The sequence below is a fragment of the Meriones unguiculatus genome, chromosome 11, assembly GCF_030254825.1.
Source record: "Meriones unguiculatus strain TT.TT164.6M chromosome 11, Bangor_MerUng_6.1, whole genome shotgun sequence".
NCBI classification, from domain to species: domain Eukaryota; kingdom Metazoa; phylum Chordata; class Mammalia; order Rodentia; family Muridae; genus Meriones; species Meriones unguiculatus.
In genome coordinates, this window is record NC_083359.1 from 14293826 (window position 1) to 14319034 (window position 25209).

The 25209-nt window shown below is 41.3% G+C and overlaps 1 long non-coding RNA gene across 3 annotated transcripts in view; it reads left to right on the top strand.

Annotated features, from left to right (window-relative positions):
* Window positions 1-25209, top strand: part of LOC132646295 (uncharacterized) — a 387482-nt gene that overhangs the window by 134433 nt on the left and 227840 nt on the right. The window contains exons 4-5 of one of the 3 annotated variants that reach the window (XR_009584433.1): window positions 927-1302; window positions 6190-8854. This is a non-coding gene — a long non-coding RNA (uncharacterized LOC132646295). Of the gene's footprint in view, window positions 1-926; window positions 1303-6189; window positions 8855-25209 lie in introns of those variants that run through there. The other 2 variants (XR_009584435.1, XR_009584434.1) reach the window with 2 other exon arrangements.

The window sequence follows — 25209 nt, forward strand, 5'->3', positions numbered from 1 at the left end:
CCTCCCTGTCAAGCCCTTAAAAGCTGTCCTCCCAGCTTCTTGTTTCTTTACGCTTGGAGAGGTCCTCTCCTCGTCTAGTTATTCAGGAAACAGGGAAACGGCTGAGGCTCCTTGAATTTCCTCATGAGCACCTTGTAAGACTGTGTCAGGAAGTTCAGGAGGAGTCAGCCATAGCAGAGCACTTAGAACCTTGACTGCCGCCACCATAGGCATCCTTATTGGTGGTGGAGAGAGCACTTGGGCTTTGGAACCAGTCACAGTCAAAGTAAATCTAATTGGAATTCTGCCTTGGCCTCTCGTTGTTTATCCTGAGCGAGTTAGTGACGCTTTCTCAGCTATGAAATGAGCACCATCCTGCATCATCAGCCTCATAAAAATTTCTCCGAAACAAAACGTTACGAAGATTCAGTCAGCAGCCTGCTAACACACACATACACATTGTTTTTTTAATTTGTCTCCTCCTTCTTTTAAATCTCAGCATCTTCTACTGGTTTCTTTCTATTGAGACATGTAGACTACTGTGGGTACCTGATGGTTACCCAACCTGGGCACACAGCAGGTGGCCATAAAAGCAGGATCCAAAAAGCATCTGCTGTCAGCTACCAATCATTTCCGTGCTGGGAAGCTGGCACTCTTCAAGTTGTGCTGTTTTGACTCCTATAGCTCAGTAGCATGATTTGATTAGATGCTGTGATGACTCTAATAGTGTTTTTTCTCTACTTACCTGTTTACTTCTCTTTTGCCCAGGATCACTTTGACCTTTGGGGAGGACTTTGTATCTCTAGATAGATTTTAGAATATTTTTATGTTTCTTTGGTGAGTGCATTTGTGTGTGTGTGTATGAGTGTCTGCATGCCAGAGGTGGTTAAGACTGCATGTTTTCATCAGTGCCTCTTCATCTTGTTTTTTTTTTTTTTTTTAAACAGGGTTCCTCATAAACCCAGAGATTATCATCTCATCTACACCAGCTGGCCAGTGAGTCCTAGGGATCCACCTGTCCCAAATCTCAAGAACCGGGATTACAAGTATGACCCACAATCACCCTGGGGTCTTCATGCATACAGGCAAGCACTTTGCTGCCTGAGCTGACTCCTCAGCTCTGAAGGCACTTTTTAAGGAAACATTTCCGTGGATCTCTAGTTCTGGGTCATGTGCCCTTTGACTTACTTCCACAGCACACCCAAACTACCATCGCTGTGACTTCCCTCGGCAGCTGCTGCTTCTGTTGATTTGTGTGCACTGTCGTAGGCTCTACTCTTACACGAATTTGCAAATATCACTCATCGCAGGCCCAGTTACAAGGTAGGTTTAAGAAAGAAATGAAAAGCTTTGTTTATTCACTCTCTGCTCATGCATATGCATTTCCTGAAGGAGTATGCCAACCATTAGCAGGAAGTGGGATTGTGTGGCTTTTTATTATGCAATACAGATTTTATACACTTTTCATTTGCATGTCAGTCATCTAAAAGTCTCAGGCTTCAATGATCAATTCATACTTACACTTTATCAAAAAGAAACAAATCCTCTAGGAAATTTGATAAAGTAGGGGCTCAAAAACCCTCACTTTGAGAGGCCCACCAAGCAACAGCACAGCTGCCCTTTTTAAAAGGTTTTGCTAGAGTTCTCTTAGCCTGGTGCTCCCCCTCCACCCCATTCCTGTTCCTGCTCCTTCTTTATCTCCACTTGACTTTGAAACCCCTTGCTGTAAAGACCTTGGGACCTGTGGCTGAGTGGAGTAAACAAACTGACTCAGGATGGAAAGGAAAACAAAAATGGATAGGATTAAAATCTCATGGTCAAAAGTGGTTTTTAATCACACAAACTCATTTTATGTTTTGTTTTATATGAGTGTTTACTGAGCCAGTGTGCTCCAGTAAAGGAAGGCACAATGCAAAACAACTAAAAATCAACATGTTTTTCCTTTTTCCCTGTGATGTGGTGTGAATGACTGGGATTGTACAGGGCAGCCTAGTCATTTGAAGGGGAGGCTGAGGCTATGCCCCTACGTCAGGCTATAGCCATTTAGTGCAAATAACTCAGTTTATTGTAAACACTGGGAGAGATGGTTGTCACTGATATCTTGCACCTTCTAACACTTCCCAGGAGTGCAACTTTTGGGAAGCAATGAAATTTTGGCTCATTTAGTGTCCTGTCTGGATGCTGATGTGTTGGCAACAATGTTCCCTAAAACAGCATGAGAGGGCATGGGATCATTCACTGGAAGACTCCATAGCAGTTGCAGGACTAGAAAGTGTTGGTGGTTGAAGGGGGAGGACAATTAAAATAAATAAATAAATAAAATCAGCCCAATGGCTTCCGAAGTAACAAGAACCCCCAGAGGCACTGCTTTCTGAAGCAAGTGTGTGCACAGTGTCTTAAGGTTTTGTTGTTGTTGTTGTTGTTTGTGTGTTTTGTCTTGTTTTGTTTTTCCTGTGGCTGCTATAAAGCACACTAGCAGAAGCAACTCAAGGGTGGAAGGTTTTATTCTGGCTCACACATCAAGGCATAGTCCTTTGTGGCGGGGAAGCTGAACGGGTGGAGCTTGAAGCAGGTGGCCCACATCACGTCCACAGTCAGGCAGCAGAGTGGTAAGTGAGTGCACGCTGGTGCTCAGATCACTCTCTGTATATACACAGCCCAGAGCCTCAACCAGGGAATCACACCACCCATGGTGGACAAGCCTTCCCACTTTAATCGAAAAAATCAACAAAGCCCTTCATACCAAACTTATGCCCAGGATTCACTTCCCAGGTGACAGATTCTAGATTCTATCAAGTTGACCATTGACACTACACCTTACAGACAGGAGTCCAATGACACCCAACCTTCACCCAATATTTCTGCTCTTCCCTGAGATCCCAGAAACCAAAGAGCATTTCTTGTATCAGGAATATTCCAGGATCACAGCTAGACAATAATTGGAAAGTATGTCAGAAAAATTTAGAAATAGGAGACATTAGAATATTTTTTATAACCCCCAATTTACTAGTAAGAACATGGAATTGATGTAAAGTTTGGGAAGACTGAAATGCAGGGAGGCCCAAGGATGCCTCATCTTGAGCAACTGAAGCACCCTCCCAGAACTGAACTGATCTACTGAACGGGGTAGAATGCAAATTAAACCGAACAGGTATGGTAGGTAATGATTGAAAGTATGAGAGGTCGGCAGAGGATTATTATCTTGGGACTACATTGCTGTCTAAAGGGAGAGAGGAGAGAAGAGAGAGAGAAAGAGAGAATATGTGTGTGTTTATAAGCGTATGTTTTTTTTTGTGTGTGTGTATGCTATATTTGTTTCTGAGTGTCTCTCGGTTACTTAAAAACAGGAAAACTGAATGGGGTCTTCCATCTGTGATCCAGCTCCCAGGAACCTGAAGCAAGTGGATGTTGAGTTTGAGGATGGTTTAGGAATTGCAGTGAGTGAGTTTCAGGCCAGCTTGAGCTACAGGAAAAGAACAGGTTCCAAATCTAAATCTTATTCAAAGTTGTTGGAAGGCCAAATGCAGAATAATTAATCAAAGATAATGCAAAAAAAAATATGAGAACCAGAATTAAAATTGAAATTCTAAAAGAGGTAAAAACAACATAGAAGATGCTTATAAATAAAAGAAAATTCATTTCAGGAATAAAGAATGAACTAGAATATATGGATAAACTAAATACCATATAGCTAAAGACCAATAAAAGGTAAGGAAGAAAATGAAAAATAGAGAAGTCCAGCAAAGGTGTGTAAGGAGGGAAATAGTGATAGCCCTCAAAAGCAATGGAAAGACAAAAACTGAAAACACATGTGAAGAAAACTTTCCTAAAGACAGATGTAGTACTATTGGTTGAAAGGAAACACTGTCCAGTGTGGAATTAAATGGAACGATGAAAAGAAGGATACATTCGTGTATCTCCACTAAACTTAAAGAAAAATGTGCCAGATGAACTGACTGAACCACAGCCTGGCTGTGGGAGTAGAAGCAGGAAGAGGGCTTACAGCCAGAAGTTCAAGGCCACCTGGGCAGCCTAGCAAGTCTGCAAAAGAATACATTTTTAAAAATGAAAACAGGAATATGGCTGTTAGGTCTAGCAGGAGCCTAATTTCCAGAAAGGCAGATGAAGGGAACTCAGGAGACCAGATTGATGCAATTGCAAGAGGTTTATTCAAGACATTGTGCAATATGGCTGCCCCACAAACCAGCGAGGAACAGCCCCTAGAGACAGAAACCCGGGGTTTTTAAAGGGAAAAGCACAGGAAATGCGGGAGTTGTGAGCTTGGCAACATTGGATTGGTTAGGGTAGTTGACTTTTTGAAATGATTGGTCTATTTTAGGTGCCCAAGTCCAGTCACTCCCCTCCCCCCCCGGTTGCTAGGCAACTCTATCTCAGTCCTCTACAGTGGGGTGGAGACCTTTGGCATTCCTTTGCAACAGGGTGGGTCTTGTCTCAATTCATCTGCTCCTCCTTTCATCCTGCTTTCTGGAAAAGTACTGGGAAAACTTAGTTTAACATGGGGTATAAAATTTCTAAAGAAACCTGTAAAGCTAGCCTGTTCCTTTCAATGACCAATTTTATTTTTATATTTTTCAACTGATTTTTTAGCTCTAGCATATACTGGAGTAAGACTTTCTGGTTTCAAAGAAAACAAAGTAAGCTGTCATGGTTTTTTGTTTGTTTGTCTTTGTTTTGTTTTTGTATGTTTTATATATAATCAAACTGACTCTCAAGTATAAAAACAGGCATTCTGATGTGAACCTGTAAGAGGTCAGGGGAGGGTAGTGGAGTTAGCTTAGTGGGTCTCAGTGCTGGCCACAGAGGGGCAATCTGATTTCCAGCCCCAGATCACACATGACAGGAGGAAAGAGGCAGCTTCTGAAAGTTGCCCTCTGATCCCCACTTGTTAGGCCATGCTGCCTGGGCCCACATACCCATAAGGAGTGTAATCATAAAATTATTTTAGATCTATATTATGTGTGAGTGTTCTGCCTGCATATACTTACGGACTTGTGTATGACACGTGGGCAATGCCCATGGACGTTGGAAGAAGGCACTAGACCCACTGCAGTTAAGAGTTATGGACAGTTGTAAGCCATGAGGGGGATTCTGGTATCTGAATCTGGGTCCCCTGCAAGAGCAGCAAGTGCTCTTAACTGTTGTGCCATCCCTCTAGCCCAGAAAAATACATGAATACAGAAAATACAGAAAAATATATAAGGCCACTGGCCCTAGACACAGGCTACAGGCAACTAAGAAATTGTGAGAATGGGAAAAATAGTTTTTCTCAAGGAAGAACACACATATTGGTTATCCAATACCAAAGGTCAACCCTGGACACATATAGACATGTAACATTATACAGACTGAGTAGATTCACTTATGTATTTAGGAATATATATATGTGTGTGTGTATTTATTTTATATTGTTGTTATATGCACACATACACACATATGTTTATATGGAACATCAATTAAAGAAAAAGAGGCCATGAATTTGAAGCAGAGAAATGGAGGGTGTATATAAGAGGCTCTGAAGGGTGGAAAGGGAAGGTGTAAATGATGTAATTATATCATAATCTCAAAAGAAAGAAAGAAAAGTACTTAAGGGTTATGACTTCTGTTGACATGAGGACTAATGGTGAGCATTGCACATATATTTTAAAGTTAATAATAAATGATGCTTATTAAGGGAGAATATAGTATGAGATAAGATTATAGATGTTGTTTTGAAAAGCAGAAGGGGAATGTTCACAGCCCATGAAGAACAAGCTGAGAGTTTCCTTGTCCTCACAAATTATGAATAAAAGAATCTTTCAGTTAGATGCCAGAAGGAAATGAAGGTAAAATGTTACCATATAGTTTTGTGGGTTTTATTGCTGAGGAACAACAGAAAATACCTCTGATAAATAAATAGGGCCTAAGGGCATTACATAAAGAACTGTAAAACAGCCACAAAATTTATGAATAAGATAGGAACATGCATTTTCATTAATATGTAAATTAAAAATACAGAAAAGTAAATTCAATAAATCTTGTTTTTAAATCTACATGACAGAAAAACAAAAAAACCCACCCATGTACAAACTCATTGATAGATACATACATGCACACATCAGTTTTTAAAACTCTGACAACGCAATATTGATGCTGACATTTTAGAGGCTGGGGAGATGGCTCATTAATTAAGAGCACTTGTTTCTCTTGCAGATGAACTACCTAGCACCCACATGGAGCAGCTCACAAATGCCTTTACCTCCAGCTCTAAAGAATCTGCCATCACTTCTGGACTCTGCAACACTTATATCCACCTGCACAAACTCGCATGCACATACACATACACATATACATACTTTTTATTTAAAAAATCTTTGAAAACCAGCATGACAGAAAAAGACAAATATCAATCATATGGATAAATTTAACTGCATTTTCAACTAATGACAGCCAAAAAAAAAAATTCTGAATTTTGTCTGAGTAGTTAAAAAAAACAAAGAAAAGAAAATGCTGTTGGCTTCAGACATCTTTCAAAGAGAGTCATGGTATGGAGGAAGTTAAGGAAGGACTGGGCAAATGAACTAGAAGAAAGAAATCATGAGTGCATTTGAAGATTCAAAGAGTTTTGAGGTCAGCCTGGTCTACAAAGTGAGTCTAGAACAACCAAGGCTACACAGAGAAATCCTATCTTGATAACCAAACCAAACTAAACCAAACCAAACCAAACCAAAACAAAACACAGCAATAAGCCAAAGTGTAAAGGTGTCAAAGAAAGTGAGGCTATGCCAGGGTGCCAGTTTTGGGTAAAGGTATGTCCACTATTTACATCCCCAGGCTCAGAGCACAGCACTGCTGACCTCGAGAAGCAGATAGAATTTGGAAACTGCAAAGAGGAGCTGCCAAAACCACATGAGAAGCAAGATCAAGTGAAATGCAAGCCAGCTGGGATACAGAAGGCAACAGAGTCACAACAATATTCACAGTAATGAGTTATGGGCTCTAACAACAGACAGTGCCTCTACTTCAGGTACACATGACGTGTTCATTAACTTGATCATAGCACAGTCTTCAGGAAAAGTCTTATGTGTTCCAGAGATGAAGGTGCTGCCCAGAAGCTAATGTCTTGCTACAGCAAAGTCAAACCAGAAAAAAATAACATCGACCTAAAAATAGCCCTCGAAGGCTTGGGAGATAGCTCAGATGGTGCCTTGCAAGTGAGAGGATCTGAGTTTGATCTCTAGAACTGGCATAAAAGCCTGACAATGTGGCACATATTTGGAAATTCAGTATGGAGGAGACACCTGGCTCCCTGGTCAGCCAGTGTAGCAGAAACAGCACATTCCGGAACAGTGACAGTTCTTGTCTCCATAAAAGAGAGAATGAGTAGGATGCCTGGCACTGACCTCTGGTTTGCACACATGCAAGCATAGGTGAGCATACCTAGACACACATGCATTTCCCCCTACACACACACACACACGCACACACACACACATACCTTTTTAAGTCAACCTTTGGGTTATGGAACTACTCAGGGAGTTATGGTAAGGAACTGGAGAGATGGCTCAGCAGTTAGGAGCATTTGCTGCTCTTGAAGAAGACCTGGGTTTGATTTCCGTGATGGCTCACCACTGTCAATAACTCCAGTTCCAGGGGATCCACTGCCTTCTTCATGACTCGAGGAGCTCAGCATGCATGTGATATACAGACATACATGTAGCCAAAATTTATGCAAGTAAAATAAAATAAAGTAAATATATCTAAAAAAGAATTGACAATTTTTTTACTGGCTTTTAAACTTAGGAAAAAATGAATAATAATGATAAAAACACAAAAACTCAGAACTGATGGCATCACTTAGGGAAAAAGTAAGTAATAATAATAAACTTAAATCCTGGAAGTAAATGAGTTAACAACTCAAGGTCTAGAGCAACAAAACAAAGCAAAGCAAAGCAAAGCAAAAGAACACAGAAGGACTTCATGAAAGCAGAATTAAATTAGAAAGTGAAGAAAGACTAGAACCAACAAATAACTGGAAAAATCACTTATTTAAAAATAACGTAACTGGGTGGGACAGCATGTGCCTATAATCCCAGTACTCAAAGAGGCAGAGGCAAGTGGATCTCTGTGAATTTGAGGCCAGCCTGGTCTACAAAGTGAGTCCAGGACAGCCAAGGCTACACAGAGAGATTCAAGACAGAGGGATCCTATCTTGAAGAAAACCAATAATAATAATAAATAAAATAACAATAATAAAATGAATGGACAAGCCACTGACTTGCCTAGATGAGATAAAAGACAAGCAAATGCATAAGAATTAGAAGAAACCACATGTGTGGATACTTTTCAAAAGAGAGGACATTTAAAGCCACCAGAGACTGTTTTACATAATTTCAAGCAATTAAATTCAAAGCCTTAGATGAAGTGGTCATTTTTTTTTTTCCAGAGAGTAGAACCTCAGTAGGCACATTGTAGGACTCACAAAGAAACTGCTGATGAACCATTCCTAGTTCCCCAAGCACAGAGAAACCTGGATGAAAGGCTCAGGGCAAAAGGAAGAGGCACTCTTCTGCAATGCTGCGTCCACAACAGCAGAGCTAATGACATGTGAAGGTGTCGAAATCAAAGGATGCTACAGCACCCAGCAGGCCTCAGCTGCTCAGCTTGGGTCAACCGGTCCATAGCTTTGAAAACTGGCCAACAGCAAAGAAAATTTTCCTTATCCTCTCTTCAGGGAACCATACTACTTGGTACACAAATAGAAGGAGAAGGTAAATTTTTCATATAGCAGGATCTGGGGAACACATGAACACTCTTTTGTAATCTGCAATGAATTAACACATCAAGGGATCTATCATCAAACATCTGCCAGCATCAACCAGACCTTTATGTATTTTTTACAAAATAAATTTAAAAAACAAAACAAAAAACCACTCTGGTTGGTTATTTCACCAAAAGATCAATTCTCAATATGATCAAGTTTAGTTTTTCTTTTCTTTTGTGTGTGTGAGTGTGTGCACATGTGTGCATGTGCGTGTGTGTGTGTGCAGGTGTCTGTAGAGGCCATCAGGACAGGAGTTCCAGACTGCTGCTTGTGAGCACAAAATTCAGTGTTCTGGAATAGCAGCCAGTGCTTTTTAACTCTTGAGCCATCTCCCATTGCTCCTCCAAATTTCTAGACCCAAATTATTTGAAAATAAATTAAAAAACAAACAAACAAACCCTTAAAAATATTTTATTCTGATTCCAGGAGGCTTTACAGGGCATACTGCATGGGTTCTGTTCTGTTATTGTTATTACTTTTAATTAAGTGAAGTGGAGCACATAGAAGTGACCTTGTTTTCCCTTACTAAGGTCTTCCTTGAAATGCAAAATTAGCAACTGTGAGAGACTTGGAGGCTGCATCTCTCCTTCATCCTTAGGTGACACCTCAAGACAGCTGTTAACGTTTGGTTTGCTGGGACGTCATAATTGCATTTTATTTTTACAAAGCCCTTCTCTTCTGAGACTGATGCAGACATATCTACAGATGAAATGATGGAAGTTTGAGTCATCTTTGCTTCCAACAAGGATGAAATAAGGGAAGTAGGTAAAACAAGATAGGCCAGGAGTTGAAAAATGATAAAGCTTCATGACAGAGATAAAGGAGTTCATTACACTATTCTGTTGCAGAAAATAAAAGGCATTGGGCTAATAATGTTTCTTATTTGCCCTATAATTATTATGATGGTATTATCTAATCCGCTATCATACTCAATTAAGACAAAGACATCTGTTGTGTTTTAGCATGGCCTTATATTACTTGGGACTGGACAGATATTAGCCCTGTAAGCTACCTTTACCTCTCAGCCCAGCCCAAGCTACCTCCCATCCATAATTCCATAAATACTTGTTAGTGCTCTCATCTGGGTCTCTTCTTCCAACCATGCCGGATCCGGCCATGTGCTTTTTTTATTCCATGATAACTCATGACCCCCTGCTTTTTCCTCTTCCTCCAGTACCTCTCTGCTTCCCCTTCCCATGATCCTCCTGTCCTCAACACCTTCAAACCTTAGCCACACCTAACCCATTCACCTTGCACAGGTGTGTCAGCTTTTTATTGGTAGACCAGAAATAATTTCTTAGGCAAGGACAGGTGTACATGAGAACATGCTCTCGGGCAGCAACCTGATTGGAGGCCAGTAATTACCATGAGAACACAAAGCGCCAGACCAACCCTCAACATGTTCTATTTTTGTATGTATTTGAAGCTTTTCATCACATAAAAATTGAGAAAAAAAATTATGTGGCTTAAAAGCAGGACCCAACTCTCAAAGTCGTCAGCTGAGGATGCTTAGCTAAACTGGAGAGAAGCACTGGCCACCTCTGTTACAGGTTGGAGGTCACCCCCAGCTCCCCCAACAAAGGCAGCGTGCTACCAGGGCCCTGCACTTCTCCCGTTGGCTCTTTCTGCACTTGTAGACATTCATTCAGCTCTGAGTCACACAGCTGCTGATATTGTAAAAATGTTGCTAAGCAACATGTTAATGGGGGGAAAACACTCCTTAAAACATTAGGGGTTTTGTCTTTTAAAATGTACCAGTTCAGCACATCGCACCTCCCACAGCTCAATTTAACAGGAGGAAAAATACCAACTCTCTGAATGTAATGCCTTTTCTTCCATCTTCCTGGCTGGATCCAAATTTAATAAGAGTAAGGAATGCAGCATGCTGATGATGACCTGAAGCCACCCGCAGTCCTGTTGGTCTCTTGGTGGTTTGCATGTAGAACAGCAGAGCTCCCTGGGGCCTGAGACCTAGGACAGGGCTTGGGGAGGAAAGAGTGATCAGGAAGGTGAGAGTTGCCTTCATTTTCTCCCTGGTGCTATTGTCCAAAGAGCATAAGAGCCTGCTCTAGCTTTCCAGGGTCTAGAAGGTGGATGGGTTGAGTCACTCATTAAGCCCCAGTTTCTCTTCCAGGGACTTGGGATACTTAACTGGATATCCCTGAAGTGTTTGTGTGTGTGTGTGTGTGTGTGTGTGTGTGTGATTCCCCAGAGATGTCCCCTTGTTTTGTGAGACAGGGTCTCATTATCCTGGAGCTTGGTGGTTAGGCTGAGTTACATAGCCTGGAAACCCAAGAGATCCAGCTGTCTCCACCTCCCCCACAGCTGGGAACAAGGGTGCATCACTAATCCCAGCTTTTTCACATGAGGTTTGAACTCAGATTCTCATGCACATCAAAGACTACCAAAGGAGGAGTCATCTCCCCAGACCCTGAAAGGCATTCCTCGTTTCAAGAGCTATGTCTCTGAGGAAGATCTCCAAAGCCATGACTTCTTTGTGTGCCTTCTCTGGGCATCATGGAAGCTTTCAGATTCTGTTTTCTCATGCCTGGGGGTGAGGGTGCTGAAGCTTTTTGACAGGCTCCCACATGCTGTTTTGATGGTCGGGAAGGACAGACAGGTACAAGGCTCTCCACCAAATCAAATGAGCAGAGCAACTGCAGAACGTGACTGAGAAGCCTGACAGAGCACTCATTCAGAGGCTAGCTTCCATGGCAGGGTCCTGTTCTCAGAACCTGGTGCTGTGTGCACTCATTGCAAAGCACTGGGTGTGAAGCTTCCAGCTCTCACCTGTGAGTGTGGGGAGGACTGAATGAGATGATGCTATTACTTATGAGTAAGGGTGATCTTAGCTTAGAACCCAGGATATAGTGAACTCTGGATACCTATTAATTACTATTGGCATGGAAAGAAGCAAAGGAATGTGTATGGGCCTCTGTATGAATCTTTCTTCTCTCGATGACATGTACTTATTAAATTCCTTTCAAAACCAGAGAGAAAAAATGGACAATGTGCTGAGCAGAGACTGCAGCTATAGGCTCCTGTTACCACTGCAAATCTTGTAAAATCATACAGTTTTCTGGCCAGCCCTCAGTGGGCAAGCTGATCCAGTGCAAAGGTTGACTGCCCATCCCCTCCTGGTCTAAGCAACTTGGTGATGTGTTTTGGCTCTGGCATGACTCAGTGTTGCTGCCTGCACCAGTGAGTTCCAAGGAACCAGCTTACAGACTGCAGTGAGCAGAGAGAGGAGAGGAGCAGTGGGTAGCAAGGAGCTTATCAGAACTGGATGAAAAGCCCAGACCCACAAGAGTCTGCCAGGCAGGGCATCTATTTAAAAACCCAAGTCCATTTTAGCAACAGAGTCAGGGCCATGATTTAATTACTGATGGCTTACATCAGAGGCAAATGAGAGCCAGCAGGCCAGATTGAGGATGAGGAGATGAGCCAGCTGGCTTGAGGACAAGCATGGGCTGCTCCCCACCCCCACTGGTTTTGTTCTGGCCTTTTCCTAGGCTACTTCAGATGTGCAAAGTTTGTTAACATTTGGATTTTGGGCCCTGCAATGCTGCTCATTTCCTTTCTTTCTTTCTTTCTTTCCTTCTTTCTTTCTTTCTTTCTTTCTTTCTTTCTTTCTTTCTTTCTTTTTCTTTCTCTTTTAGTTTTTATTTGTTTTCTTTGTCTTTTTGTTTTAACTTTTGTTGTTTTTTTGTTTTTGTTTTTGTTTTTGCTTTTTTTTTTCAAGACTGGGTCTCAATATGTAGCTCTCTCTGTCTGTCTTGGAACTCACCCTGTAGACCAGGCTGGCTTCAGTCTCACAGAGAACCTCCTGCTACCAGATCCAGCCTAATATTGCACATTTTTCGGAAGGATTTTCTAATTATTTGCCAGCTTCTGTCTGAGTCATATACAAACCCATGCATGAATTACTTCCTTTCGGTTTCAGGCCATTTTTCTCACTCCCATCCTTCCATCAGTCATGTAGGATGCATAGGTATACTAACAGACACAGCCTGTTAATTTGAGATATCCTGGTCCTCAGTAGTGCCTGACAGATATGGAAGCTCAATAAATACATGGTAAGTGCTTATGTGAATGAGTAATGCAGGTTTGTGAATGCAGATTACCCCAAGCCACCCCTATGCTGCGGATCAGCCCCCAACTTAGTGCTGGATTCCTTTCAATTTGGATGTGGCCAGCTCTTTGCTGCCTTGAGATCTGACACTAGGCATTCCCTTTACCTAGGGCATTTTCTCTGGGCTCCTGGGATGCTGATAACAGCTTTCCCTTCTGTGGTTCCCACCCCTGGCAGTTCTTTCTCGAGTCACACCTCCATCATTCCAGGCAGACAGTTGAACACATGTACCTATTCATTTGGCACATACTTGCCTGTATCACAGTTACGTCTTTAAAAAAAAAAAAAAAAGCATTTTCCACAGTGAAAGAAAAGGTAAAGGCTTTGAAGCTAGCAGCTCTCACTACTCAGCTTTTCCTCACAGTGTAGGTTTTCTCGGTCATCAGTTTTCTTTTTTTTTTTTGTAATTTTATTTATTTACATTAATTAATTTACATGCTACGTAATTTACATTTAATTAATTACAATTATATAATTTCTCTCTGTTCTTTTTTTTCCCTTCAATTACTCTAATGCTTCTCTCAGAGCCTCTCAAATTGATGGCATCTTTCTTATTATTATTTTTGTTACATACATAAATATATAAATGGGACCATTTACTGTTATTTGCATGCACATGTTCCAGGAATGATAACTTGGAATTGGATAACCAATTAGGAGTCACCTTCCTGGGAGAGGCTAATTCTCCCTCTCCTAGCAGTCATTAGTGGCCTCTAATTTTTTGTCTACAGATAGGGCCCTGTGATATTTCTCCCTTTAATGTCATCCTGCTATCAATGTTGTCCTTGGTCAAGTCTTGTTTAGGCAGCCATATTGTGATGATTATTCTTGGTTGTCAACTTGACTACATCTGGAAGTAACTAAAACCCAAATGGCTAGGTGTGCCTATGAGATTTTTTTTTTCTTTGCTAAGTAACTTGAAGTGTGAAGGCACACTTTTACTCCTTTTAGAAGCATCATTGTCAGTCAAAGTCCCATGACTTCATTTAATATATATATTAAAGGAATATATATTTAATATATAATAAATATATACATATATACATTACATATATGTGTGTAAATAATATATATGATATACATATTATGTATGTACATTCTAAAAGTTCTATTCCTCTAGAGAACTCATACTAATAGACATATTGTTGATGTATCATGGCTGAAGTTTCCTTTTCATTTCCAAAAGACACAATCTCACAGCAGATAGCCTGGTCCTTTGGCTTTCACAATGTTTCACAGGCTTTTATGAGATGTTCCCAGAGCTTTAGGTGCAGGAGCTGTTTTGTAGATGCATCTGCCGAGACTGGCCACACTGTGATCAGTTAGCCAGCAATTGTTGTAATGATCTCCATTTGTTGACAAGGAAAGCTTCTTTGATAAGAGGTGAAAGCTACCTTTATTTGTGTGTATAAGCATATGTATTTGTCTTAGTTTGGGTTTTGTTATTGTGAAGAGACACCATGACTACAGCAACTCTTATATAGGGAAATAGTTAGTTGGGGCTTGCTTACAGTTCCAGAGGTTTAGTCCATTATCATCTCAGTAGGAAGCATGGCAGTGTGGAGACAGACATGGTACTGGAGAAGAAGCTGAGATTTCTAAACCTTGATCCTCAGAAGGCAGAGGGAGACTGCTACACTAGGCATAGTTTGAGCATAAGAGACATCAAAGTCTACCTCCACAGTGACACACTTCTTCCAGAAAGGCCACACCTACTCCAATAAGGCCACACCTCCTAATAGTACCACTTCCTACAACCAAGTATTTAAACACATGAGTCTCTGGGGAGCCATGCCTATTCAAATCACCATGTATTTAGAATGCACTTAAGGATTATGCTGGCTTAGTAAAGTAGTGGGAGTACAGTTTGCTCTAAGATCCGTGACTTCACTAGCCCTGGGGAGTTGGGTAGGTTTTCAGTGCCAGGCATGATTTCCCTCTTACTGACTGGGCCTAAAGTACAGTTAGATACCTATTGGTTGCTACCAAGATATAAGTACCACCATTGCACTTTTAGGGCTATCTTGCTATGGTGGTCGTTGCTGTGGTTCACATATATCATACTGTGGTTGTGGTTCACAGATGTCACACTCAGGTAGAACTGTTGGTTGTTTCCCTCCATTGGCAGCTTACACAGTGCCTTCTGGTACCAGGAAAACTAATCCTTAGAGAGGAAGCTTTAAGGTCAGATCTGGGTTACATCTTTTGAGCCCTGTGTCCAAAGTGGTGTCTTCGGCAATAGGGCCTTAACCTCAACTTCTGGGAGACAATCTTGGGAAACAGTGATAGTCTATACAGTTTGGGGAGTTTCTTTAAAGGAGCTTTCTTAGGATGGGTTCTGGGGTTTTTGTTAGCCTATGCCATCATTGTCAGCCAAAGTGGTATTATTTCAATTAAGGTACGTGTGTGTGTGTGTGTGTGTGTGTGTGTGTGTGTGTGTGTAAGTAATATGATTCCTTCAGGCTTTTTTAGGACATCCTTAATGTTGTTCTTTCTCTCTCTCTCTCTCTCTCTCTCTCTCTCTCTCTCTCTCTCTCTTTCTCCTTCTCACAGTCTCTTTGTTTTCCCCCTCTCAACCACACTGTTAACTTCCTGAGATAAGGATAGGCTTCATCTTGATATGCTCAGTACCCAAGGACGTTTCTAGAAGAGTAAATTTTAGTAAACATATGCTTAATGGGTAGATGGATGATCATGCTGTAATTTATTTTATTCTTTCCACAGACCTCATTTGTGTATGTGTATGTACACAAATCAAGGTGCTTTTACATAAGTCATCACAGTCAGTCCTCAAACAATCTTGCATGGCAAATGGAACTTGTGACATAAAGGTTGAAGTAGCTAAGAGGAGCCATGATAAGAACCTGTTTTCTGTTTACTTTAACGGTGTTCTACAACACACCATGTTGCTTATGCTGTTCAAAGTATCTTCTCATTACTGATACTACTAGACATGATTTACTGAACACTCAAGGCAGCCAGGTAATGAGCTATGTACCACCTTTTAATTACATTGCACTGTTGCTACATTAACTCCTTAGGGTTAGTGCATTTTTATCTTTTTATGAAGAAACTGAGGCATAGAGATGTCTGAAAGATGGCAAGTGTATGAGTGTAAATTACTTTGAAATATGAGCTCAAGTTATTTCTAATTTTTTAATCCAAATTACAAATAATTACACTGTAATCCTGTTTGTTCCAAACCAAAGTGGAAGGACAATGTATGGGACCATGGTGTCCCCTCATGCAGTATCATACAGGATCATGCCATTATGATGGTCCCAAATCCTTTGAGATACCCTTTAGGTGCACAGTCAAGAAGTATATACAAATGAACATGAACAGGCTGAGCAGAAAACCAATGCTGTGAGTGAGACAGAGCCCCAACATCCCTTCTGAACCAACCACTTAATTAATGCACATAATTGCTGACAGTCAGGCAGTGAGATTATGCAGAGCTTTCGCTGCATGCGTCTTTCCTATTGTTAACTGTTACAATTTGCAGTGATGCTCATGATGTTGGCTGATGAAAGCAGGATATGTTGTAAACTACCTTGTGAGTGGGAGAAAATGTAATCACAGCAGGTAATTCGATTTGGATGCATTACTGCCACTCTCCATTTGAGCCTCCATACCCGGAACTCATATGAAGGCGGGCAAGCATTTGGTAGAAAGGTGGACTATCTTACCTCCACTCAAGGCTCTAGCAACTACAGCTACAATTTTGGTTTTCTAGAGAGAAACCATGGTGTCCACCTTAATGTTCTAAGTGATGTGTGCATGCACAGTGTGTGGGCATGTGCTTTGGCCTGTATGCATGACAGAGTCAAAAGACAACTATGTGGAGCCAGGTCTCTCTTTCCAACTTTATATGGGCAGCAGGGATTGGACTCAACTCTTCAAATTCCTTGAGCCATCTTTTTTTTTTCCCTAACACCCACTTTGAATGAGGACATGCTGCCGTTGTCTGTCTGTACTTGTATCAGTCAGTTTATTCCAATGTCTTCTTCATCTACTCATGATGGGCACAAGGAGAAAATGGCTGATTGGTCTAGGGATGCATCTGTAGACTAGAAAGTACCTATGGCAATTTGGAATATTTCAAAACAGCCACCCGAGAGGATTTCAAAGGTTCCCAATACAATGAATCCTAAACCCTCGAGGCCACAGATATGTCGGTGGCTGTGATCTGATCAGCGCATATTGTGCACCTGCGTGGAGGTGTCCCACCAGTACATGCAACTACTACGTGTCAGCTTGAAAATATTGGCAAAATTAAAAGAAAACATTCACATTCTTGAAAAAAGCTTCAAGGATGAGTACCACAACCAAGTCACAGGGACCTGATTTTCTCAGGCACCCTGAGGTTTAGTCTCCCTTCAGATTTGAAAAAAAAAAAAAAAAAAAAGAAAGGAAAGTGGTGTGCTGGAGGAAGTCCATTACAATAGGATTCTCTGAGAGACATTCTATTACACTCTCCTTGGCTACATCAATAGGTCATTCCTGCCCACTGTTATGGCTATCCCAGGTCACTATGACCACTCTTAGTTCATAGAAGGATCCTCTTGGTTACAGAGGGCATTCTCTGGCCACAATGGACATTCCTATGTCACTGTGAACATGTCATTATGAACACTACCAGAATTCAGAGGTCTCTTAGGTCACAGAGAACATTTACAGGTCACAGTGAGTACTCTCCTGTCACTCTCCTGTCACAGTGGGCACTATTTGGGTTACTGTGAAGACTCCCATGTCACAGAGAACATTCTCAGATCACAGTGGACAGTCCTAGCTCACCCTGGACACTCCCAGGTAATAATGGACACTGCCAGGTTACAGTAAACCCCCCTATGTCAAAGTGGGTACTTCCAAGTCACAGTGGACTCTCCTGTTTCACAGAAGGCACTCTTAGGTCACACCGAAGCTCTTAGATAGTATGGAAACAGACAGCTAGAAGGTTTTGACTGGGACCCTCCATGACATGAAGTAAGGAACAGCTTAAGGGATGGATCTCACAGTGGAAAGAACACAAAGGGACATGCTGGCGAGAGATGCTGGCGAGTGGAGCATGTGGTAGTGGGGTTAGATATAATTATCATGGGATGACCTGAGTTCAAACCAGATCTGGAGATGATCAAGAGAGGCAGACAACTGCTCCTGCCATTGAGAAAGCATTTAATTTTTAATCCCAGCTTCTAATGGCACTGGCAGCAGAGATTTATGTTTTTCTAGTTCAACATTTTAAATGTCCCACAGCTTATGTCATCACACCACAGTACCTGTTTTACCCTTCTTTCAACCTTCTGCTTCTGAGCCCCAGTTTAAAAGCAAATTACCTTCATGAAGAACACAGCTTTCTAGACTCTGGTTCTCACAGGAAGGGCCTGCTAAGTCAGTCTTCATTAGGTTTGGACTCTGAAAAATCAAAGAGTTCCACCATGTGTGCCCTCCAGAAGCTTTTCTGGGTCTGGCCCCTCATGAATATAAATCACTGGGTTTGTTGTGTTTCCAAAAGCCCAGCTCAGTGCTCAGTGTTCTCCCTACCCTGGTTCAAAGAGATGGGGGCTCAGGCCTGCCCTCACCTCCATGGGGCTGTGAGCTTCTGTTTGTGCCACCAAGTGAGCACTGGGGACAACTATTTCTTTTCTTCTGTGGCTGAGGTAGAGGTCTCCCCTACCAGGATAAGAAGAGGCTCCCCAAGGCTCCATTCAGGCCTCCAGTATGGCTCAGGGCCAAGGACATTGAACCTCTTTCTTCCCTTCAAGGCAGGTCCAGCTTTTGTGTAACAAAACAAAAGCAAACAATGGCCATCCTTCCTCCCCTGGTGAGGACAAGAAAGAGCAGAGCAAGAAACCCGCTTTTGAAAACCTTGGCTATTGAACTCCCAGGACCTCAAGAGCCTGACCTCAACCCACTTTCTGACAAGCTCACAGATCAACTGTCCTTTTCTTTAAGACACAGAACTCTGAAAAAGACCACCTAGAGGGAAAGGGATGCCTTCCAAAAGGCTCTTAAAGAATGTCAATGCTGGAAGGCTTCTCTTGGTTACTAACTCCAGTCTCCTTAATCTTCAAATTCACTGTTCTCAACCTGTAGGTTGTGACCCCTTTGGGTGTCATAGAGCCTTTCACAGGGGTCACCTGAGACCATCGGAAAATGCAGATATTTACATTATGATTCATAACAGTAGCAAAAGTACAGTTAGGGAGCAGCAACAAAAATAATTTTACAATTGAGAGTCACCACAACATGAGGAACTGTGTTAAAGGGTTGCAGCATTAGAAGGTTGAGAATCACTGCTTTAAATGAAAATTCTAGGCAAGGAAGGACCATTAAAGCCTAAACCATATGGCTTTTTGCTAGCTTTTTTGAAGACATTCAGAAAGACCCGATAGTAAGGAAAAGTAAAGGTTGCCACTCACGAGCAGTTAGTGACCATCTTGATTGTGTGGGAAGGTGGGAATGAGAGAACTCAGGGTATTCACTGAAAGTTGGGACTGTGACTTGAGGAGTTAAGAAGATCTTGGGATTAGATAAAGATCAGACACAATATTTTAGAATTAGAAGAGAAAATAGAAATATATAAAATAGACTTTAAGGCTCAGGACATAAAAAGTTTTGCAAAATACACAATTGGCTGATGTTTTTCTACTGGAGGATTTGATAGAATGAACAATGACATTACTTGTGACTTGTGATCTTGGCCACAGTTCCCTGTAAAGGTGAACCCATGCTACCTAGGACAGGGATTGGTGAGGCAATACATGTGTGCACAGGAGAGAGTTCCATTTCTCAGCAGCAGCTCCCCAGTTATAACCAAGCCCTGCTTCAGGATGCATTAGTAGACGAAATGATTGGGACCCCAATTCCTTACCTCATGTTCTGACCAGTAAATATATACCTTGAGCCAAATGAATAAAAACCACCCTTGAACTTCAAATGAACAAACAAAAATATATTTCTTGTGTGTGTGTGTGCGTGTGCGTGTGCGCGTGGAGGTCAGAGGACAACCTTGAGGATTAGCCTTTATTTTCTACCTTGTTTGAGATAAGGCTTCTTCTCCATTGCTGCACACTCTAACCAAGCTGTTCTGTAAGCTTCCTGGGATCCTCCAGTCTCTGCCACCCATCTTGCCATAGGTTTCTTGGAATTACAGACATACAAATACATGCAACTACAGTATCCATTTCCATGTGGATTCAAGAAATTCGAACCCAGATCTTCATGCTTGCATGGCCAGTACTTTACTTAGCCTTCTCCCTAGCCTTGCTTTTACCTTCAAAAATTATTTCAGGCTGGAAATTGTAGTTAAGAGGGCTTGTTCTTTCAGAGGGATGTAGTTTCCTTCCTAGCACACGTGTTGGGCAGCTCACAATTACCTGTAACTCTAGCTCAAAAGGATCCAACACCTTTGGCCTCTAAAGGTATCTGTGCTCAAATGCATATCTAAACATGAGTATGCATATCTTGAAAGATAATAAGAAATAATTTTTTAAAAAAAATTTAAAAGACTTGTGAGAAAATAAGCTAGAGTTTGTATACAGCAGGTAGTCTACCTCAAACATTGATCCTGGGCATCTTTGGAAGGAAGTGACATTTGAGTAGAAACCATAACATGAAAAGACTGAGGGAGGGATTCCCCAAGCTGAAGGAAAGAGCCCAGGGCCTGAGGAAAAGACAACAGCAAGGCTGGAGACAGGGCACTCACTGGAAAAGAGAAGCAGCAGAGATGAGGAAAGGCAGGAAGCCAGGCCTGGACTAGAGAGGGTGCAGAGCTGAGCTCCTGCCTGGGTTAGGACTAGGGCTGACCCCCAGAAACAGATGGGAGCCACACTTCCATGGGTCGGAAAGACCAGTGTCCAGATTCTCAAAATAAAGTGAGTCAGGCGTTCCTCACACAATTAGCTATTCATTTTTCTTCAAGAGGAGTAAAAAACACAGCAAGCTGTGGGATTCACAGAGCAGTCAATGATCTTGCTTTTGAAAAAAAAAAAAAAGGTTGGAAGAAAGTTCTATGATTCCAGAATGTTCTCATACTGTTCTTGGCTGTTATCATGCTCCAGCATCCATTTTCAATTTTGAGTGTTGAGCTGGATGATTTTTATGGCATCTCAGCTGAAGAGAAATGAAAGGTAAGATTTATTTTATTTTTTGAGTATTGAGAGAATGCCTTGAAGTTTCCCTTAAATCAGAAAAAGGAACCTTTTAGTGAGATTTAATTAGGCATACCATTTTCTTTTTCTAAATATGCACACAGGCACTAATTAGGCATTTTGCATCATGTATACCAGCATTATCTACAAATGATGAATAAAATTCTTAAGTGCACTATTTGCTGCTTGCATGAAGCCACTCAGGAGTCTGGAGGCAAGCTCACAAAGGTGTGTAACAGATCTCAGACTCCAAAGATTCAGCCACTAATAGAAAACAGCAAGGCTCTCAATTCATCAAGGAAAACACTCATTCTCAGGGTATGAATTCAAGCACAGAAAGGCTTTTATGCGCTGTTTTAAATCTCAGGCCCCTTCCTTTGTGCATCAAGAAATGAACAGAACCATTGTAGGTAGATTTGGAGTGGGGTAAGCCTAGAGGGACTTCAAATGATGTTGGTTTTAACCAGGATTCCCTCTAGGAGCAGTATGCCTCTTCCAAGGGGCATCTCCAGCCATCTGAAAGTCAGGATAGCCCAGCAGCTGAGTATGGGGATTGTCTGTCCTGAACAATGACCCTGGGTATAATCGTCTCTTTGTTAGGTTCAATTTCCCAGATTTTAATATAAGAATATCTATGGAAACTAACCCACAGGGTATCAGCTAGAATTAAATCAGATTATAGAAAGCATTTAATTCGGGACCTTGTGTTTTTTAAATCTTAGCTATTGTTATGGACTGATTGAAAGATATTTTGCAATCAATTCTAGAAGAAAAGGTTGTTGCCTTTGTGTGTATGTTGCATCTACACAAGTAAATGCACAAGGCAGAGAAAAAGGTCTAATAGGACACAGAAATATGTGTTGAAGCTGTGGTTTCGTTCTTGGAATATTTTCTGTTCCTATTAAATTCCTCAGACAAACCCTCTCTCAACCATTTCTATTCTTCTGTTGTCTGATGTGTCTCACACATCTAAATAGTATGCTGGCACAACATTTTTTGATTCATCAACTTTAGGTAATGCTTATTTTTTTCACTCCATTGTGTAGGCACTATGGGCTTCTTTTTTTCATAATCCCACCTTCATTTGTCCTCTTCTTCCCAGTATTTGATGATCATATCACTATTTTATTTCTCTTATTCTTATAATTGTCCATCTTTGCATCTTTGTGAATGTTTGTGCTGTTAATTTTAGACACTCCATGGAGACTTCCCCACTACCTGAAGCTTTTTGCTCCTCTCTCCCTTCCTTCCTGATTTCTGAATGTCTTTAGGAATTATCTCAGGATAAATTCTATGGCTCAGTAGGTAAGAGCACTGTCTGCTCCTCCAGAGGTCCTGAGTTCAATTCCCAGCATCCACAGGATGGCTCACAAAAATCTATACTAGAATCTGATGCCCTCTTCTGGCATTCAGGTATACATGCAGATAGAACACTCATACATAAAATAAATAAATCTTAGAGGGGATTCTTAGCATATGATTTAAGAGGGTCCATCTGAGTGGTACTATGTTAGGGCATGACAAGAAAACAAAACAAGAATCCATAGGCATCTTGCTTTGCCTGCTCAGAAGGGAGTTGGGAGCTGTAATTGTAGCTTCACAGTCACTGAGACAATGTGCTCAGGAGAGGAGTGTGCTAATAAAGAGGAAGCATAACAAGTAGACCTAAGAAGAGGTGTATAGAAAGATAGATGATACATGGATGGGAAGATAGACGAATAGATGGACGATGAATGGACAAGTAGATAGAAGATGGGTGGATGGATCAATTTATAGAGAAGAGATGGACAGATGGGTAGATAAATATATAGATGGGTGGATAGATAGTTAAGTCTATGGCCATGCTGCACTGAACACACCCAATTTGTTCTGATAGGAAGATAGGTAAATGACAGATGTATGGATGGGTAGAGATAGATAGGTAGTAGATGGATGAATGGATAGATATATTGGTAAGTAGTGAAGGGATATCTATCTATCTATCTAATGATGATACATGGAAGATAGATAAATCTGCAGATAAATAATGGATAATAACTGGATAGATAAGTGAATGAGGAGCAAAGGGACAGATAGATTATAAATGAATTAGTGGATGGGTAGATAGGCAGATAGTTGGGTGGATAGATAGACAGGTAGGTAGATAGGAAAATGATGGCTAGGTAGTAGGTAACTTATGTGACTTATCTCTTTTCTGTCACATCTAATAGTCACATTTAATAAATTTTATATTTTATTTTGAGATTGAATAGTGTGGAACTGGCTGTGAATTTGTGACTTCACTCTGGTAGCAGAAGAAAAAATGCTAGTCTGGAGCCCATCCCCTCTGAGTAGAAATCACCTCTTCTGAAGCAGAATGGGGAACCACACATCAAATGGCTGATGACACCTGGCCCGGATGATTCACTGCAGAGAATTAGGAGAGAGGCTTGTGTGAACATGGAACAGACCCATGAAAGTAGCAGAATGAAGCAGGGAAGTGCTTTTGAATGTAGGAGCACGGGGGTGGGTATTATACAGGGTCATGAAACCATGGGTAAAAGTCAACCTTGCTGGTGGAAAGGATAAACACGTAGTCTGCATTCCTCAGCCATAGGCTGACATCACTTCTAGTGATGGATGTCTGTCAACAGTAGCTTGGTGTCAAGTGTCTGAGAAGCAGTTGATTGTGTCACCAAAACTAAATGACTTGGATAAATGAAAGAATCCAAGTGGAGCTGCCTTGTGGCTAGTGGCTCTCTGCCATTTACATGTGGCAATCCTCAGACCTCCCAGTCCTGACAAATGTCACAGACTATCTGGTGGAAGGATGGTGGCTGTGAAGACTTGACATACTTTTAGGTTCAAGTCATGTGGGAATAAGGAGACTATGGTTTTGTCAGTAGCTTTTTCAAAAAGTTTATGGGAAACCCTGTTTGGCTATTTTAAGTTGGTGTAGGAAAAAGCTGGATGACCTGAAGTCTGAGTTACTTCCAGGGGAGTGGTGATAAAGCTTTGCTCTCTGGAAAAAACAGAATGGAAAGGAAAAACAATGGACCTTAGAACAGCAGATGTCCAACACTGTATTTATTTTGTTGTTTAAGACTTATTTTATGTCTCTATCCATGCCTGTGTGAGTGAGTTCAGTGTCTGCCAGAAAAGGGCACTGGACCCCTTGAAGCTAGAATTACAGATGTTGTGAGCCTTTTGTGGATGCTGAGATTTGAACTCTGGTCCTCTGATAGAGCAGTAAGTGCTCTTGATTTCTAAGCTATCTTTTCAGCCCCCATTAAGGTATTTTAAAGATAGAGTGGCTTGTACAATAAAAACCCTTAGGACCATCTGCCTTATCTTTTGAGACAAGGTAATCTCACTAGCTAAGAAGAAGTTATCATGTGTCAACATGGGTATTGGCATTCACTTCAGCCTAGTATTTATTTCCTCATGAGTATGAGAGCATAGCCCATAAAAGATTCTGTACAGTTTCATACTTGAGAGACTGAATTCAGGCTCTCCACTCCACCCTGTCCTCCTGAAAGAATGAACAGTAAATAAAACATAAACCACTCTTGTGCATGTTTCAAATTTTAGTGTAGATAAAAGGCATTTTACTCTGGGCTGAAGATGAAATTCCTGGCCCAAAGCAATGCCTATTAACAAATGGACGAGTTTCCTGGTGCCAGTGAGGAGGTCTGAAACTGGGTCCATCTGTCATTTTAAAACCAGGGGTTTGGGAGGAGGTGTTGGAACTATGCTGAAGTGAAACTACAGGTAGAAAGCATCACAGCTGATGTGGAGGATGTCAGCACTTTCTTGGGATGGGAAACTGGAGACATGTGAGTAATTTTATAGGAGGTGTTCATATTCCATATATGCTTGGTTCACATTTACTTATCTGTCAGTCATGAGTGGTTGTTTCTTTTCAAACTCAGCCTTTCATGACAATGTCTAAAAGCCTTTCCTCTGAATGTGGTAAGAGGACATCCATGTGTGTGTGAGAGACTCTTAGCTTCTCTCCAGCTTTTCTTAAATACTTTCAAAAGCTATCCTTACCCATAGTCCAGATTTGACTTTGACTCAATTTTAGAGACTTCAAAAATGAGACCTAGTACACCTTTGTAGATACCACAGACCACCATTCAGGC